The following is a 17,264-nucleotide window of genomic DNA, read 5'->3' on the forward strand; positions in this document are numbered from 1 at the left end:
AAAGAGGAAAGGCAGAGAACAGAAAATAAAGGGGAGAACATGATGACCACAGTGGCTAATACCCAAGTTCACCTGACCCCATTTTTCCTCTCTAATATTCACCCTTACCTGACTCCATTTTTCCTTTGGAAGGGAAAAGAGTTATTTACTTGAATCATTCTGCAGGGAAGTTGTAGATGGACAGTTGTAGATGGACAAAATACCTTTATTTCTGTTTATTTATTTTTATGTGGTGCTGAGGATTGGACCCAGTGGCTCACACATACTAGGCAAGTGCTCTACCACTGAGTCACAACCCCAGCCCCCAAAACTCAAGATATTAATTCTGTTACTAGAATACTTTTTTTTTTATACCAACTGAAGTTTGGTAAATGGTCTATATTATTTTGGTATTTATTAAGAACTTCTGGTTAGTTTGGAATTCAGAGAACAGTATACAGCTATATTTGATTATTTTTTTAAGAATGACAGTGGTCAGCTACTGCTGTTGTTGTTCACAGGGACAGTGGATTTTAAATCTCTTGATGTCTTCTTTTATAGGCTCTGGCTCATCTTCCATCATTTTTGAGATATTGGAAGATAGGATGTCTTCTTCAAGGGTCACTACAAGTAATCTGATTGCTTCTTTAAATAAACCAAAACCATGAAGTTATATTTTTAGTGTCCACTTTAAAAGGGTCACTTTGATATGAGATGCACCCATTTGAATGATGCCAGCATATCAAAATGTTTTGTAGAACTTCCTTTTGGGAAGGGTGTCCAGCTTTCAGCCTTAAACAGTAAATTTGAATAAAGTCCAGTTTGATGGACAAAATAACGTCAAGCCTAGTAAGTAACACAATTTTTTGTTGTTGTTTGTTTAGGTAACCAGATACAATTATAAAGTAACATGAATGCTTTATTCTGTAGTTTGAAATCTGGTTCCAAAATCAACTATTAATGGGCAGTTAAAAAAAATCCTTTGAGCACATTGCCTTGTAAGAATAACCATACTGCCTCTGAATACTGCTCCAGAGCACAATACCCCTTTTGTGTGAGCTTTGGCCTAATGTATAAACTGCAGTTTTATTCCACCTTAGAAATTCCAAGAATCAGGCTCTTGTCCCTAATACTTCAAGTAACAGTTTGGTATTAAAACTAGTGTTAGGGACCCACTGATTATTTCAGTCCACTGGGAAATCATTTACTACTTCAACCAATGAATGGGAGCATAAGAGATTTGGAGTCGGACATGTGGATTGATGTGTGGTCCAACCATAACTAGCTGTGTGACCATAACTGTTTACTTAACCCTACCTGCTTTTGCATTACTCACCTGCATGAAGAGAGAAATGAGAGTGTTCTACTTACCTCACATAGCTTTAAGGGGATTGAATGAAATGTCACAACTATCCAAATGCACAATCCCAGGCCAACTCCTGACTCTCACGTATTAGGTCTCAAAAGTGGTGGCACTCCTCCTCATTTCTGGAGATTTATCATTCTAGGTTGTTTTTCCATCCATCCTTTTATTTTTTTCCCCTGATATGAATGGCTTTTATTTATCGTTCTTTTCATTATCCCTTCCACCAAAAGATTTAGAGCATAGTTAAGAAGCAAAGCTACTTATTAGCACTTTAGTAACTCCCCAAAAGCTTTTGATGGAAGAAGGCTATATTAGGCACCCATATTTTCAGTGGTTCATAATTTCTTAAGGAGAACCAAAGGGGATCATTGCTAACATAAAGCCAAAGACTAGCTCTTGATGTCTCTATGGAGACTGACCACATTCAACCATTGCAATGAGTAAAACACTTCTGGACACTCATGTATTTATTTCTTTGCTCCTGAAGTCCTTTTGAGTTAGATTAGTATAATTATCAGTATAATTCTCTTTCCCTTTTTATTATATAAAGAAAAAAATAATGGCACTGAATGCTCAGCTGTGCAATGGGGTCAAGTAGAGAAAGTCTGAGGTCGGATCCTTTTATGAAACCTCCATTCCTACTTTGTGAGGCGGCTCTTAGCTTCTTGGCTTCCAAACTGTGCTGAAATCGGAACAATTCAAAGTTCACTGAAGCCTCATAACAGCTCTTTTAAGAGCTTGTGAAAGGATTATAACCACAAGGTAAAGTAATGGGGGTATTTTAAGATTGAAAAAGATACAGTCATTGCAATTAGGAGCAGTAAAGAAATTGACCTTTTAATTTCTCCCTTTTAGAAAAAGGGAGAAGAGAAGGAATACAGTTGATTTGCCTATAAGACTTTTTTTTCTTGCCCCAGGGATAGTTTCATACAGGAAATCTTGGGGTTGACCTTTTCCAAAGTTTCTTCCCTAACTCTCTGCAGTTGGGTCTCCTCCAACTCTTGAGATTTACTGGATTTATTTATATACCACTTCTAACTAAAGATAAATCGGGCAGTTTCTAACTCCAGCACTGTTCTTTTTTTGTTGTTGTTGAGACAGCAAGTGATAAAGTGACCTGCTTCTCCTTCATGTGACAGGGGACTCTCTAACTCTGGGTGTAACCTGTCTTTCAAATGGGGCTCAGCAAGGCTACCCTTCCTTGTCCATAGAGGACATCATCGAGTATGAACAGAGCTGGAAATTGCAAGTAACTGCCAACCTGATAAGCACTTGGGGGCAGCTGGGCAAAGGGACACTTCTGAGAGTTGATATGAAGCCAAAAGGTCTGAGGTAAAACAGTTCAAATATTTGGACTTCTTTATTAAGTATTCTGCCATCCACTGGCTTGTCTGAGAAGGTGCTAGCCATGGGAGCCAGAATCTTCTGGAAGTAGACCTTTGCCATCCCTGAGTCTAGAAGATCCTGTGTCCTGAACTTGCTCCCAGTTCCTCAGCAGCTGATGCCTCAGAAGTTTCTGGTCACCTCAGCTCTGGGAAGTTCCACACCTGAGGGCTTCATGATTTGAGCATAAGAGGGTTGCCGAGCCAAGATTAGCAACGGTAACTGAAAAGGCTTTATTTCCTCCTTGTGAAAACAAATGTCATTTCCCCTGAGTTTTGTTTAAACTAATCTGGAATTCCCCCTTGTCCTCCTCCTCTCTCTCTTTTCAAGGTGTGGCAGGGACAAGAAAAATGAAGATAGTGTGGCTGGAGGCAGGGAGGCTTTGCCCCAAGAGGAAGGTGTTGAGTCCTTGGTGGGCTGTGTCCTGGGAGTGGAAGGATGGGACAGGTGGCTGGCGTTTCAGTTCTTCCTCATTGGGGTTTGTGAGTTACAGGCTGGATGTGACTCATGGTGCACAGCTTTGGAATGAGCAGAAACTAACAGAGAATTGGAGACACTTTTCTTTCTATTTTATAAGCCAAGATACAGGAATATTACACTGTGCTAGAACATTCCATTGTGCCAACATGTTCTGCCTCACTGAAGAGCTGTTAAAGATCCATAAACCAAAGCCTCCTTGAATTTTGTGCTTCCTGGAAGCCTGGCATCTCTCTATGTGCCTTTCTGCCACTTTCCAAATGGCTCAGAACAAGAATAAATGGGCTCAAGAATAACCATAGCTGCTTACATGTTACAGGTGATTACTTTGGGCTGGCACTGTGCCAAAAGCTTTACAGCTCTTCCCTTGTTTAGTTCTCTTTATGAGATGAGGGGACTTATTCCCATTTTATAGATGAGGAAGTTAAGGGCCAGGGAGTTTAGAATGTGACTGAGGTTTTTCCATCTGGTAAATGATTGATCTAGCAATTGAACCCAGCACTATGCATCCAGCTTTTGCATTTTAAACATCAGCACACTCCCCTCCTCTGGCCCTTCCTCAGCTTGTTAGCTCTTACTCTTACTTCAAGACCTAATTATCAATGCGTCTGAGATGCATTCTCTTACCCTCCCAAGCAAGCGACAGAGCTGCTCTGTTTCTCCAGCCTGTTTCCTTCTGCATCCATCTTGTGGCTCTTTCCATCTCTTTGTATGCTGTTAGCACCAGGCACAGTGTCTATATAATGTCTTTTATTTAATATTAAACAAATGAATGTATTGGTGGGAAAAAGCGATAACTGGAACCTTTCTGACCCCAGTCACTGTGCTAAGAAAGTTCTCAAGCAGCAGGCTCTCTACCTGTTCTTTTTGGAATCCTCTGTTCCAGGTCTTGTCTGAGTCTTTAGTCCTGTGATTATATCTGTGGTTCTACCATATCAGTCCCTTCCCCTCCATACCTGTGAGTCCCCAGAGATGAATGGAGGGGTATTAATTTAGGAATATCCAACTGGAGTCTGGTGGTACCCAGGAAGCTGCCCCAGCAATCTCCAAGAAGGCCTTGCTGCTAGTCAGATCCGGTCAAGCACTACACTGAGGCACTGCTGGGATGAGCTGCAGGATCATCTTAAGGAGCCTCTCTCCCCATGTCTACAACTCACCCAATGACAGGTATGCCTTCTCTTTATCACACCCTCAGAGAGACTCTGCTCCTGTCCACTCAGTATCCCCCCATACTCACTGAATGTGCTCTCTGGTCTATAGGGGCTTAGCAATATTCCCAAGTTCCTCTGGGGACTCTTCTCATTGAGGGATTTCTTCCCTGCCCTCACCTTTAAACATGAAAGTAATATTGCATCTGAACTCTTTGGCAGAAATGCTTGCAATAATATCCAAAATGAATACATTGGGATGTTCTGGGGTGAAGCTAAATAGCCTATGAAAGAAAGAACATAATAGACTCTTTTTTTTTTTTTTTTTTTAAGCTGTTGCTCTTTCTGTGAGAGCTGGGAGCAGAGGAGGTGCTGGTAGAGTTTCCAGGGTGAATAAAAGGTGTGTGTCTTACTCTTGCCCATAGTTCCTAGTCCTGACCTGAATGCTTCTGGTGAATTCAGCAGTCTGTGTACCTAGAACATGCACACCAGCACTTGACCAAGGTCGTGGGTGCGTGTGCACGCCTCTGTGATCTATTTTGAGAAGAGTGTTGAACAAACCTCTTGACTGTTCATCACTATTCTTGCTCTGTTTTTCCTTATTCCTGGTCCAGATATTCAGGGAAAAAAATGGAGAAGAGGAGCAGGTGGCCACTTCAGAGTGTGCAGAGGCTCTTTCAGTCAAGGTCACCAAGAGGAAAGGAACATTTGTCTCAAAGGAATTCTTTCCCTTTCAAAGACTGTCTGTCAATATGCTGGAGGATGTGACTAGTAAGGAAAGGGGCTTGATAGACTGTGTGTGTGCCTGAATCTCTATTTATTATGCAGAGGCTTTTCCATCTTTAGGACAATACTGTCCTTCCTTCCAAGAACGACAATGATAATAACAGTTATAATCAACATGGAATCTCTATTTCTCATCATACACTCAACACAAGTGGATCGAGGTCTAGGAACTGAACCAGAGACCTTGCGCCTAATGGAAGAAAAAGCAGGACCAAATATCCATCATGTCATTTTAGGCCCCAACTTTCTTCATAAAACTCCTGTAGCATAAGAATTAAAACCAAGAATCAATAAATGGGATGGATTCAAACTGAAAAGCTTCTTTTCAGCAAAAGAAATAATCTGTGAGGTGAATGGAGAGCCTACAGGATGGGAGTAGATCTTTACCACAAGCACATCAGATAGAGCACTGATCTCTAGGGTATATAAAGCACTCAAAAACCTTAACACTAAAAAAAAAAAAAAAAAACCTAGTCACTAAATGGGCCAAGGAACTGAACAGGCACTTCTCAGAAGATGGTATACAATCAATCAACAAATATATTAAAAAATGTTCAACATCTCTAGCAATTAGAGAAATGCAAAACTACTCTAAGATTTCATCTCACTCCAGTCAGAATGGTAGCTATTATGAAGACAATAACAATAAGTGTTGGCAAGAATATGAGGACAAAGGTACACTCATAAATTGCTGGTGAGTCTGCAAATTGGTGCAGCCAATATGGAAAGCAGTATGGAGATTCCTTGGAAAACTGGGAATGGAACCACATTTGACCGAGCTATTCCTCTTCTCGGACTAGACCCAAAGGACCTAAAAACAGCATACTACAGGGACACAGCCACATCAATGTTTATAGCCGCACAATTCACAATAGCTAAATTATGGAACCAACCTAGATGCCCTTCAGTAGATGAATGGATAGGGAAACTTTGGTATGTATACACAATGGAACATTACTCAGCAATAAAAGAAAATAAAATCATGACATTTGCAGGTAAATGGATAAAGTTGGAGAATATAATGCTAAGTGAAGAAAGCCAATCCCAACAAAACAAAAGCTGAAAGTTTTCTTTGATATGAGGATGCAGACTCATAATGGTGATTAGTGGTGGTGGGGGGATGGATGGAATGGAGGAACTTTAGATAGGGCAGAGGGGTGGGAAGGGAAAGGAGGGAGCAAGAGGGTAGGAATGATGGTGGAATGAGTTAAACATCATTACCCTAAATACATGAATAAGACATGAATGGTGTGCAAATATTCTGTGTACAATCAGTGTCTTCAAAAATTGTGTTCTATATGTATAATATGAAATGAATTGTATTCTGCCATCATGTACAATAAACCAGAATATATAAAATATATATATATATATATATATATATATATATATATATATATATATTAAAAATATAAGGGTATTAAAAGAATAATAATAGCAACTAATGTTTTCTTGTTGCTTACTCTACGCAGGAATTTTCTATGGGCTTCATGTAATCTAACTCATTTAAATCTCCCAAGCACTGAAGTGTTCTCCTTACTGAATCCTGCTCTCCCCATTTTACAGCTGGGGAAACTGAGGCACGGTGATGGGAAGGGTCAAACTACACAGCTGGTACTTAGAAGGGCAGGTGTGCAATTCCTAGCTTAGAGTCTGTGCTGCTGCCCACTGGGCTCTCCCACTCCTTTGGGCTTTAGTGCTTGATCCAGGTGCACTTTCAGATAAAACCGCAGCTCTGGTCATCCTGTCTGCTTTTCGTTGGATGTTCAGGAGTCAGGGCCTGAGTGGTGGTTGGGGTCCTCTTATAGGAACTACTGAAGGTGGGTCAGAGCTGAACAATTGAAGTTCATTGAGAAGAGGACTAATTAGAACCAGACAGAAGTCACAGAACAGCCACCTAAACAAGGTCCACGTCATTTGTTTCTAGAAAGTATTGTGGCCTGAAAGAGCTGCTTAGAGTGCTGCCAGAGGCAGTTCAGTAGTTCCTCCGTTCTACAAGCGATTGGTTCTAAAACTCCCTGTGGAGATCCTCATCCAAGGATGCTAAAGTCCCTTATTAAAAAAAATGGCATGGTATTTACATACAGCTATTTATATGCTTTAAATCATCTTTGGATTACTTATAATATCCAATGCCTTATAAATGCTATACAAATTCTTGTAGTACTGTTTTATTTGAGAAATAATAACAGGAAAATGTCTGTACATATTTAGTATAGATGTGATTTATTTTGTTCAAATATTTTTGATGGGAGATGAGAGAATACAGAGGACTAAGTAACTCAGGATATATGGTAACTGATGGTGATGGTGATAGTGTGTGTGTGTGTGTGTGTGTGTGTGTGTGTGTGTGTGTTATGACTGGGGAGAAAAGGTGAAAAAAGAAAACTTTAGTTCTCAAATACTACCACCTAGGCAAATACTGATTTTGCTATTATTGAAGGTGCTTTGACTTTTGGCCTTGGGTTCTGCTTGGATTTCACTTCTGTTCTTCCTCCTTCTCTATTCCAAGCCAAGGGAAGCTAAATTTGTCTCCTCCTCTTTATGCCCAGTCAATCCCACAAGCCTGTTCTGAATGAGCTCATGGGCTCCTCTTGAGCTGGGACAGTATGGGATTCAGAGAACAACAGGCCACAGCTCTGAGGTTTCCCTACCCCAATGCAGTGACAAGCATCAGACCCTGGGAGCCAAATAGGAGAGTGTAGGATTGGATGGAAAGACAGACAGGAAGGTAAGTAGAGACATGGGTAGCACCAAACTGTATTTCTATTGGTAACAGCGAGAAGTAAAGCTGAGGGTGTATTAAAACTGGAGCAGTCTTGGGAAGAGATAGGAGTGAATTGTTCAGACAGCAACGAAGGCTCCAGTGGGAAGCGGCTAGGAGAAGAGACACCTGATGTTTCTGGGCTTGAAGCATCAGCACTGGGCATGGAAACAGAAACACCTTGACTGGAGTCCTAATCTTAAAAATGGGCTGATCCCTGCCCTTTCCAGTTCCTAGGGATCCTGGGAGGAGCAGATGAGATGGAGTGCTTTGTGAACTAGCACAAATGTTGATTGTAGGGTGGAGGCCTGTTGACATCTTTGTATAGCTCAGCCTCTTTACTTTATGGATTAACAGAATGAAATAGCAAAGGAATGACTTAGTGACTTTCCAAAGTTCACATGTTTTACAGAAATGACAGAACCAAAGTCTACATAAGAAGGTATCAAGGAAATGAATAGGGAGCATGAAAAGGGCTGGGTCCTCAGGTCCAAGTCACAGGGAACTCTGAGAGCCAGTCATCGTGTTGGGTCTTGACAGTATGGGGAGCAGGATCTATGGATGTGATTTGGGGAGAGAGATGCACCATTTTTTTTTGCAGAACCTTCTATAGTATAACCGTCTCTGAGAGATCATTCCTGATGATAGATGAATGCTGCTACTTTGAGTCTTCTTTTTCTAGATGTTTGCTTTTACTCTGTATGGCACAATTTAGTGAATTTATTCTAGAATACAACTGATACTGATATCTGTAGCTGTTGGTAGTTATGCATACCATGCATACAAGATAGAGATGTATTAAATACACTGTTAAACTAATGATTTCATGTGAACAAATTTGGCCTACTTTCCAGATTGGAAGTCCCTGAAAGCTACGAATACCAAATTATGCTTCTTTATTTATCTAGGCTCAAAATAAGTAATTCATAAAAAAATGATGTCTTCTGAAATGCAGCTATTTTTTAAAATTGAACTTTATTAGTAGCTATGATGTAAGGGGAAAAAAGCTTCTTTTGAAGCATATAGCTTGCAATTCAAATATGCTACAGAAGTGTTTTTAATTAACACAACCTAAGCCTGTCTCTCTCTCTTTTTTAAAATTTTTTAGTTATAGATGGACACAGTATCTTCATTTCACCTTCATGTGGAGCTGAGGCTCAAACCCAGCACCCCATATGTGCTAGATGAGCACTCTACCACTGAGCCACAACCCCGGCCTCTAAGCCTGTCTCTTTAAGTTAGACCCTTTCCCAAAAAAGTCTTCCCTAAAAGTAAATCATTAAAAACTATTTAGTCATTTCTTCACACAGAATGTAAGAGGTAAACTTTATCAATTAGCCAAATGTTATCACAATTGGAATCTTTTGCTCCATGTTTCTACTCTGACTAGAAGCTAGAAAGATTGGTTAGTGGGCAGAATTGGAATCCAAACTTTGGGCTAGGATCAATATCTGGTTCTATTTCATGTAACCAGAAGACCTAGTTTGGAGACTGGCTTTAGTTTTATCTAAGAAGCACTTGGCTTACTTAAAGCTCATGTTGCAGAATAGAAATATTAATCTTGGTTGAGATAAAGAAAGATGTGCACTCAAGAAGCCAAGTGCTTACCTCCTCTTCCTTCATATCCCTCTCTTGAGGACACATCAGCTGTACTTTAAAGAGTTGGCGGGGAGGGTGTGGAGCACAGGTTTGCAACTAATGCAGACCAGGGTACACACAGTCAGGACAGATCTCAGTTACCATGGTTTTTAAAGTTTCCCAACACGAATGAGATCTTTTTCTCACTTGGAATTGATTTTAACTACCTCTTTAGGTCACCTAGTCTCAGTTCTCCTTTGTGTAATGCAGTCTATATGAGGTTTCCAAGAATGGCAGATGTTCCTCATCCCCTTTCTCAAAGCACAGTGACTGTCTTTCATGTTGCACAAGCTGGGTATCCCACAGCAGCTCCTGCTCAGTGGTGCCTGGGAGCATTGATGTTACTCAGTTGGCCTGAGGGCTCTCTCTGCACCAAAACTACAGGGAAGTAGGGATGTTAGGGCCAGGTTAGGTATCCCAACTCCTCAATCATCTTTTGTGAATGACGCCTTTTTGGTAATGTATTACCAAAAGTTTGCCTCTGTCTTGTCATGAGCTGTCATTTATCTCCACGGATGCAAAAAAGAAGTTTTTGTCATTGTTACCTCCTTCTCCATTTCTTTATTACTTCAGTGATGAAAATCCTATTACCTCAATGATTACTTCAAAGTCTGACTATAGATAAAAACAATTCTGAGGGAAGAAATAAGCCAGATTTTTAAAATAAGGATGATATTTTTTTTTGGATTGCTCTCCATTTATTATTTCATTATTTTCTACCCACTTTTTTATTGGTTCTTTTTAGTTATACATGACAGTGGAATCCATTTTGATATAATTACATAAGCATGGAATATATCTTACTCTAATTAGAATCCCCCATTCTTTTTTTAAAGATTTTTTTTAGTTGTAGATGGACACAATATTTTTATCATTTTTTAATTTATTTTTATGTGGTGCTGAGGATCAAACTCAGGGCCTCATGCATCCAAGGCAAGGGTGCTACCGTTGAGCCACAACCCCAGCTGCACCCCCGTCCCCATTCTTGTGGATATGCATGATGGTGGGATTCATTGTGGAGTATTTATATATGTATGTACGACAGTAATGTCAGATTCATTACACTGTCTTTCCAATAAGGATGACTTTTGAGAATCATCCAGTCCATAGGGGAAGGCCCATTTTCTCAGGGGCTAGGCAGCCTCACAAGCAAGACCTTCTACACTGCCTGCCTCTCTTGGTTCAAAGAACATAAGCAAGAAGGAAGGGTGGAACTCTCAGAGGTAGAGTATTTACTCTGTTTGCCAAATAATGTACAAATGTATTATTTTTATCATGGAATCTGGGTGGGGAGCAGAGAGTTACAGTTTCAGGTCACCTGTCCCAATACTTTCTTGGAAGCAACTTTGATGTATTTACTATAGTCCCAAGGACTCGAGAAAAGATCTCCTAGGAACTATTAGCTAAATTTAACCTTGTCCTCATGTAATAATCACAAAGGCCATGTAGGAACCTGCTTTTGGACACTGTAGTTACTAACTTTTAATTTTTCCCAGACTCTGACCCTGAAAGTTTTTTTTTTAAATTGGTTGTTCAAAACCTTACAGAGCTCTTGACATATCATATTGCAAACATTAGTTTCCAGTGAGTTATGAACTCCCATTTTTACCCCAAATACAGATTGCAGAATCACATCGGTTACACATTCACATTTTTACATAATGCCATACTAGACCCTGAAAGTTTAAGAGATAAAAGACTGGAAAGAAAAAAAAAATTCCAAATTCTAATGCAAGTTTTGGGAAGAGTACAATTTATAGGTCTTAATTGTTGACTGTTGGAAGCAGGTGGGGCCTAGACTCAATCCTACTGCTCAGCTTTATTTGCCCCAGGTCCTGCAGACCGTTTTTATTTCCAGCTAGAAATCTCTAGTTGTTCCAACTCTCTAGCCCTTGCCTTTGAATTTCCCAAGTTTTCTGAAAGTGTTACTGTTCCAAACATGAACAGAGTTATTTTTCTCCTTCACACTTTTTGGATTATCCTTTTCTGTATTGTGCTGTTGGCAGGTACTTAAATGGACTTTTATTGCCTAATATGCACAGTAAGTATCCTTTTGGGAGTCTTAAAGTGTTTTACAAACATTCCAAGTTTTCAGGTTAAGAAAATCAAAGTCTAGAGGAGTCAAAACTCTTGCTAATATCCACCTGGGGATTAAGGACCCAACTGTAATAACAATAGCTAACATTTATTTAGTGCTAACTATGTAAGAGGGACTTTATATACTTGTCTAATTTAATCCTCATAAGAATCCTGTAGAACAGGTATAGTATTATACTTGTACCCTCATCTTATAGATTAAGGAAATATGACACCCAATGATAAATGAACTTGCCCTTTGGCCTCCCAACTAGAAAATGGCTCTGGTGAGATTTGAGCCAGGCAGTCTGACACAGAGCCTGCCTTTGGAATTACTTCACAATTTCTCCAAATGGAAATATGATAAAGTATTTCCGATGCCCATGCTCATGAATTTACTGAGATTTTATGATTTAATGTAAGGTCACCTTCATTTTTGAGCCTGTGGTCTATCCCTGAAGGCTATGAGTTTAACCGTGAAAGCAAGATACTACAAAATAAAAGGCCATCTTTTATTGGCCAATATTTTTCTTTCCTGAGAAAGAAGTCATGCTAAGGACAGTATCAATTTACTATTTTTTAATGTGATTTCCTGATATACTACTCTTCACTCAATTCTCTGGGGCAGGACTTTTAAACCCCTTTTTTTTTTTTTTGATAAGTTGAAGGCTTGTTGTTCATCTATCCTCACTTCTCTGACCAGTTACCTTGTAACTAAAAAAGGCATGCTTTTTGAGTTAGAAGGTGATGATAAAGTTTTGCTCTGGATATGGAATCAGACACATTCCAAACAATTTTCCCAATGAGCCAATAAGCTGTAGATTCATTGACAACATTAGCTGTGCTTGTAAGCTAAACCTCTCTTTCTCAGGAAGCATTTCCAGAATCACTTTAGTCATCTATTATTGGTGAAAGTATTTGAAACAGAAAAATTGTTCCAGAGGGACATAAACTCTCCAAATGTAATAAAAGGTGACATTGGTACAATTAAAATGTATGATGGAGTTGTCTTGCTGCTAGATGACAACATAAATGGTAAATAGTTGACTTTATTACCTTGACATATATTTTTCAAAGGGCATTCTGGAAATATTTCAAAAGTAGATGAAGATTTAGGTAGTAAAAGTAAGCCATAGGAGAAATATAAGTACAGAGAAGAATTCAGAATAATTTTTAACTAAAATAAAACCTGACAGTTGGAGCTCCTTATGGGAGTTTGCTTTGCTTTCGCTAGCTTTATGGTTTAGCATAAGTTTAAAGAATTGGGCAAAAAAAGAAAAAAAAATTGTGACTGCAGGCTTATAACAGTAACCATGGCAGCCCATGGGAAAGCCAAAAGTAGGAATCAGAATGATGGGAACAGAAAGGTGTGATGGGAAATGGGGAGCAAGGGAAGAAGCCCAGTGTGGCTGCAGAAATCCCTTGACACTCTCTACAGTGATGAGTGTCAGAGGAGTCTTTGTGTGCATAGTGGGACTCTTCAATTTCTCTTTATTCTCAATTTAAAGGTCAGGATTAATAAGGCTAAGAAAATAAGTGGGTTTATGACCTTACGCTTGATATTTCATCACCAAAATTCACTCATTTATTGACTGATTGATTTATTGAACATTTATTGAACACCTACTGAGCTAGACACTCTTGGGTGCTGAGAACACATTTGTGAGCCCAAACAGACAAAGGCCCATCCTTGAAAAAAAAAAGTGAAGGCTGTGAACCAGGAGCCACACTGCTAGGTATATAATCACACACCATGAAGAAGAGATGTGACTGAAGTGTGGCAGTGTACAACAGAGAGGCCAGAGATAGATGGGGAGGCCCACAAGAAACATCCAGAGCAAGTGACGTTTGAGCGAAGATCTGAGGAATGAATCGGAATTTACCAGGCAAAGTGCTGTGTCCTGAGAGGATTTCAGGCAGAAGCATCCCAACAAGTGAAGGCCCTAAGTCAGAGAGCAGCAGGTGGGTGAACCGGAGAGGCAGCCAGCATGGGTGGTGCTGAGAGGGAGAGGCAGGAGTGTGGCTGACCCAGGGTTGGCAGATAGAGGCCAATTAGAGGCTGAGGGCTTCACCCTAACAGCAGAGGATACCCTCAAGGGGCTGGGATGTAGGTGATAGCAGGTTATGTATGATCTGATCAGAGTTGGATTTTATCATCATTCTGGCTGCTGTATGGAGAATAAGTCAGATTGGGGAGATCGGTGCAGAGGAGGAGAGGAGGGGCTGGTTAAGGGGTTGATGCTGTGGGATTATGGGAGTTTTGACTTGAGAATGAGCGTAAGAAGAAGTGAATGAGTGTGGTACCTACTAACAATTCAAAATCAATAGACCTAGTGATAGAGAGGAGATAGGAAGTGGAACAGAGAGACCTGGAAAGATGTGTCATTCACTGTAAGAGGCCCAGGCCTGCACATGTACAATAATGCGGTATTTGTAAACCAGAGCCTACCGATTATTGCTTTCTGATACATTCTGGACTTTTACATGATCTTCTTACAACTATATTTTATATGAGATTATTGTTTATGCCATGTTTAACTTATTTTTTAATGTTTTTAAATATGATCATTAACTCACTAGAATACAATTTTTTTCACTCCTAAACATTTTCTAGGCATACTTTAAAACTATTCTTTCTTCTTTCCTATTATCTTATTCTTTTATCAAATCTATATTTGTCATGAGTGATATGGATGTCTGGTTGAGCAAATGTCCCTCACAGGTACAGAGAAGTGTCTTGATGTCTGTGATGCTCAATGACCTTGATTTAAGGTACTTACTTATTAGCATAGTTCATACTAAATAAATGCTGGAGCTCAACCAGCAATTCAAAGTTCAAAGGATTTCACCAATTCCCACAACTGCATATCCTCTTTGTAATGGAAAATACAGGGCTATATAAGACAAGTGGACACATGGATCTTATGAACAAAAGAGAACATACACTTCGAAGAGAGAAGATTGGATATAATTTTAAAGTTTGCATGTGTCAGAACTGATGACATTTTGAATGTAACTTGATTTGCAATGTCAGCTCATCCTTCAAGCATGCATTCACTGAGTCCTGAACTATGCTCAGAACCACTCAATTTCATTCACGGGATAAAAAGCAAACTGGAGTCAGAGTTTCCACACATGAAGAGTTCTCATTTAATAACACAAGATCACCCACATTTAACTCATCACATCTTTCTGTCTTCCTTTAAAAGTCAAAGGCTGAAAAATAAAAACCAATCAAAACTAGTTTCTTCTGCTATGGCCACCTGCTTCTCCTCCCATGGAGCAGCTCTACCCCTTAGACCCAGCTGGTGACATCTGACAATATCCCATATAGCTAATTTCCATTGTAATGCTAGGGGCTGTAAGTCCTTCCTTGACTTTGTGTCTCTACTGCTTCAGGTAAGATAGGTACAGTGGGGCAAAATGACTTAGCATTAGTGGATCTTGGCCTGGTCACTTATCAGAGAATATAAGACATTTAATCTCTTTGGATCTATTCTATCACCTGCAGCATAGACACTACTGAGTTCCCCTCAATGGATGATTCCATGGATCAGATGAAGGGCTACCTGTTAGGGATGAGCCCAATTTTCAAGTAAGCTCTTATGAATATAACTGCCATTTCTTCACAGGATAAATGTTGTAGGCAATTGTCATAGTTTGATAAGCCCAAAGGACTTGAAAGATTGCTCTTTTATTCAGTTTACATCTGAGAGCCCTTAATGTTAGAGTAGTTAAGTGACATAGCCTGTCATGGACAATGACAAATCAGAAACAAGGTATAAACTGCTATATGTGTTTTAAGTCCTGAATTGCCTGCCACTTGCCCTAGCTATTTCTCCTGTCAGTTGAAGGCAATTAAGACAGACTCAGAAAATCAGGGATTGAATGTTTTATCTCATATGTGGAAGCTAAAGCAAAATATGGCAAAGAAGGAAGTGAGCTAGGGGTGGGGGATTGAATCATAAATATATAGGGAAGATCAGTGAAGTAGAAGGTAGAAAATGAGAGGGAGAGAGGAAGGATGGGAAAGGGGAGGAAATAATGTTATATGCACATATAAATATACCAAAGGGAATTTCAACTTTGTGCCTATGTAAAAAGTACCAATCAAAACTAAATAAATAAAGGAGAGAAAGGAAGATCAGTAGAACAGAGGGAGGAGAACAGGAGGGGTTGAAAAAGTGGGGATTTAAATAAAATTCCTTGTGTGTACTGTTAATAGACCCAACTACTATGTGTAACTATAATGATATAATTTAAAAACATATAGATATATAATTCTTAGCAAGTCCTGACTGAAAGCCTTTGGTGACTATCAGTGACTTGTTGCTTGTAGCTCATTACCTTATCCTACTCTTTCTCTCTCTATTTTTTTAAAAAGATGGTAGAATGAGAGGGACATCATTACCTTATCGTACTCCCAATGGTTCTCCAGCACAAGTTGTGAGGTCTTCCTTCCTGTTACATTTGCAATGTCTCCCTCCATGCAGCCTGGGTCTGTCAAACTATGCTACTTTCTATGCTCTGTACATGCTACACTGCAAACTTCAGGAGAGAAATGACTGTATTATTCATGGCTATACTCCTAATACTTAGCCAGATTCTCAGCTCATAGTGAAAGTTCAGTGTTAAAGATACAGGGTATTTCTAGTTATGGTGAATATAATAATGATGATAACTGCTACAGCAAAATAGTAGTAACAAGAATAATAACAGTGAATAGTAGTAAAATATGAACACAGTCATTGATTAAGCCACTGCTTAATAGTGAAATTTATTGTCTCATCCAAACCTTAGAATAACTCCATCATGCTGATGCTAGCCCTATTCTGTCTGACTGATAAAATAGGTTCAGAGAAATTAAACAACTTCCCTGAAACTAGCTGATATATTCTTCAATTCATTGATTCAACGAATGTTATTGAAAGCCTACCATGGGTCAGGCTCTGTTCTAGAAGCTGGGGATATAAGTTACATCTTCCTCTTTGTGAACAGGCCACTGCTTTCATGGACCTGGCAGTCCAGTGATAGAAAACAGGCACTCATCTCATAAAGGAGATGAAGTCAGAAAATAGTTAGCAATTAAAAGATAAATAAAATGAGGCAGAGGGACCAACAATGATGGGGTTCCTATTTCAGATAAGGAAGTGAATAAAGGCTTTAAACAGAGTCCTGACAATGAATAGGAGAGAGCCATTAAAGGCCTGGAGAGACAGAATGTTTAAGGCAGGGGCAACAATAAGTGCAAAGGCCCAGGCAGGAGTATTATTTGTATGTTCAATAAACAGAAAGATTGCCAGCGTGTTTGAGAGTGGAAGAAGAGGCCATGCAGGTTCAGATCATGCTGAGCATTGTGGGCACAAAACAGACTTTGCCCTTTACTCTGATTCAGAGGGGAAACAATTATAGAAGTTATAGCCAAGGAGCAGCAGAATCTGTTCTGAGCTTTTTATAAAAAAAAAAGTTTTTATTTACCCTAATGTTATTATTTCAACATGCAACCCATCTAAAAAATATTGTTTCCATTCTTCTTTTAGTACTAGGTCTTGGAAATCCAATGTGTATTTTACTATTACAGAACATCTCAAATGGGACTACACATTTCATATGTTCAAAAGCCACAACTGGATATTGGCTGCTGAAC

The 17,264-nt window shown here is 39.5% G+C and overlaps 1 protein-coding gene across 2 annotated transcripts in view; it reads right to left on the reverse strand.

Moving 5' to 3' along the window:
* The window catches only part of Parm1 (prostate androgen-regulated mucin-like protein 1), a 103,148-nt gene that overhangs the window by 14,654 nt on the left and 71,230 nt on the right, over positions 1-17,264 (reverse strand). The gene's annotated exons all lie outside the window — the stretch shown is intronic.

This window comes from Urocitellus parryii, chromosome 10, assembly GCF_045843805.1.
Source record: "Urocitellus parryii isolate mUroPar1 chromosome 10, mUroPar1.hap1, whole genome shotgun sequence".
Classification (NCBI taxonomy): Eukaryota; Metazoa; Chordata; class Mammalia; order Rodentia; family Sciuridae; genus Urocitellus; species Urocitellus parryii.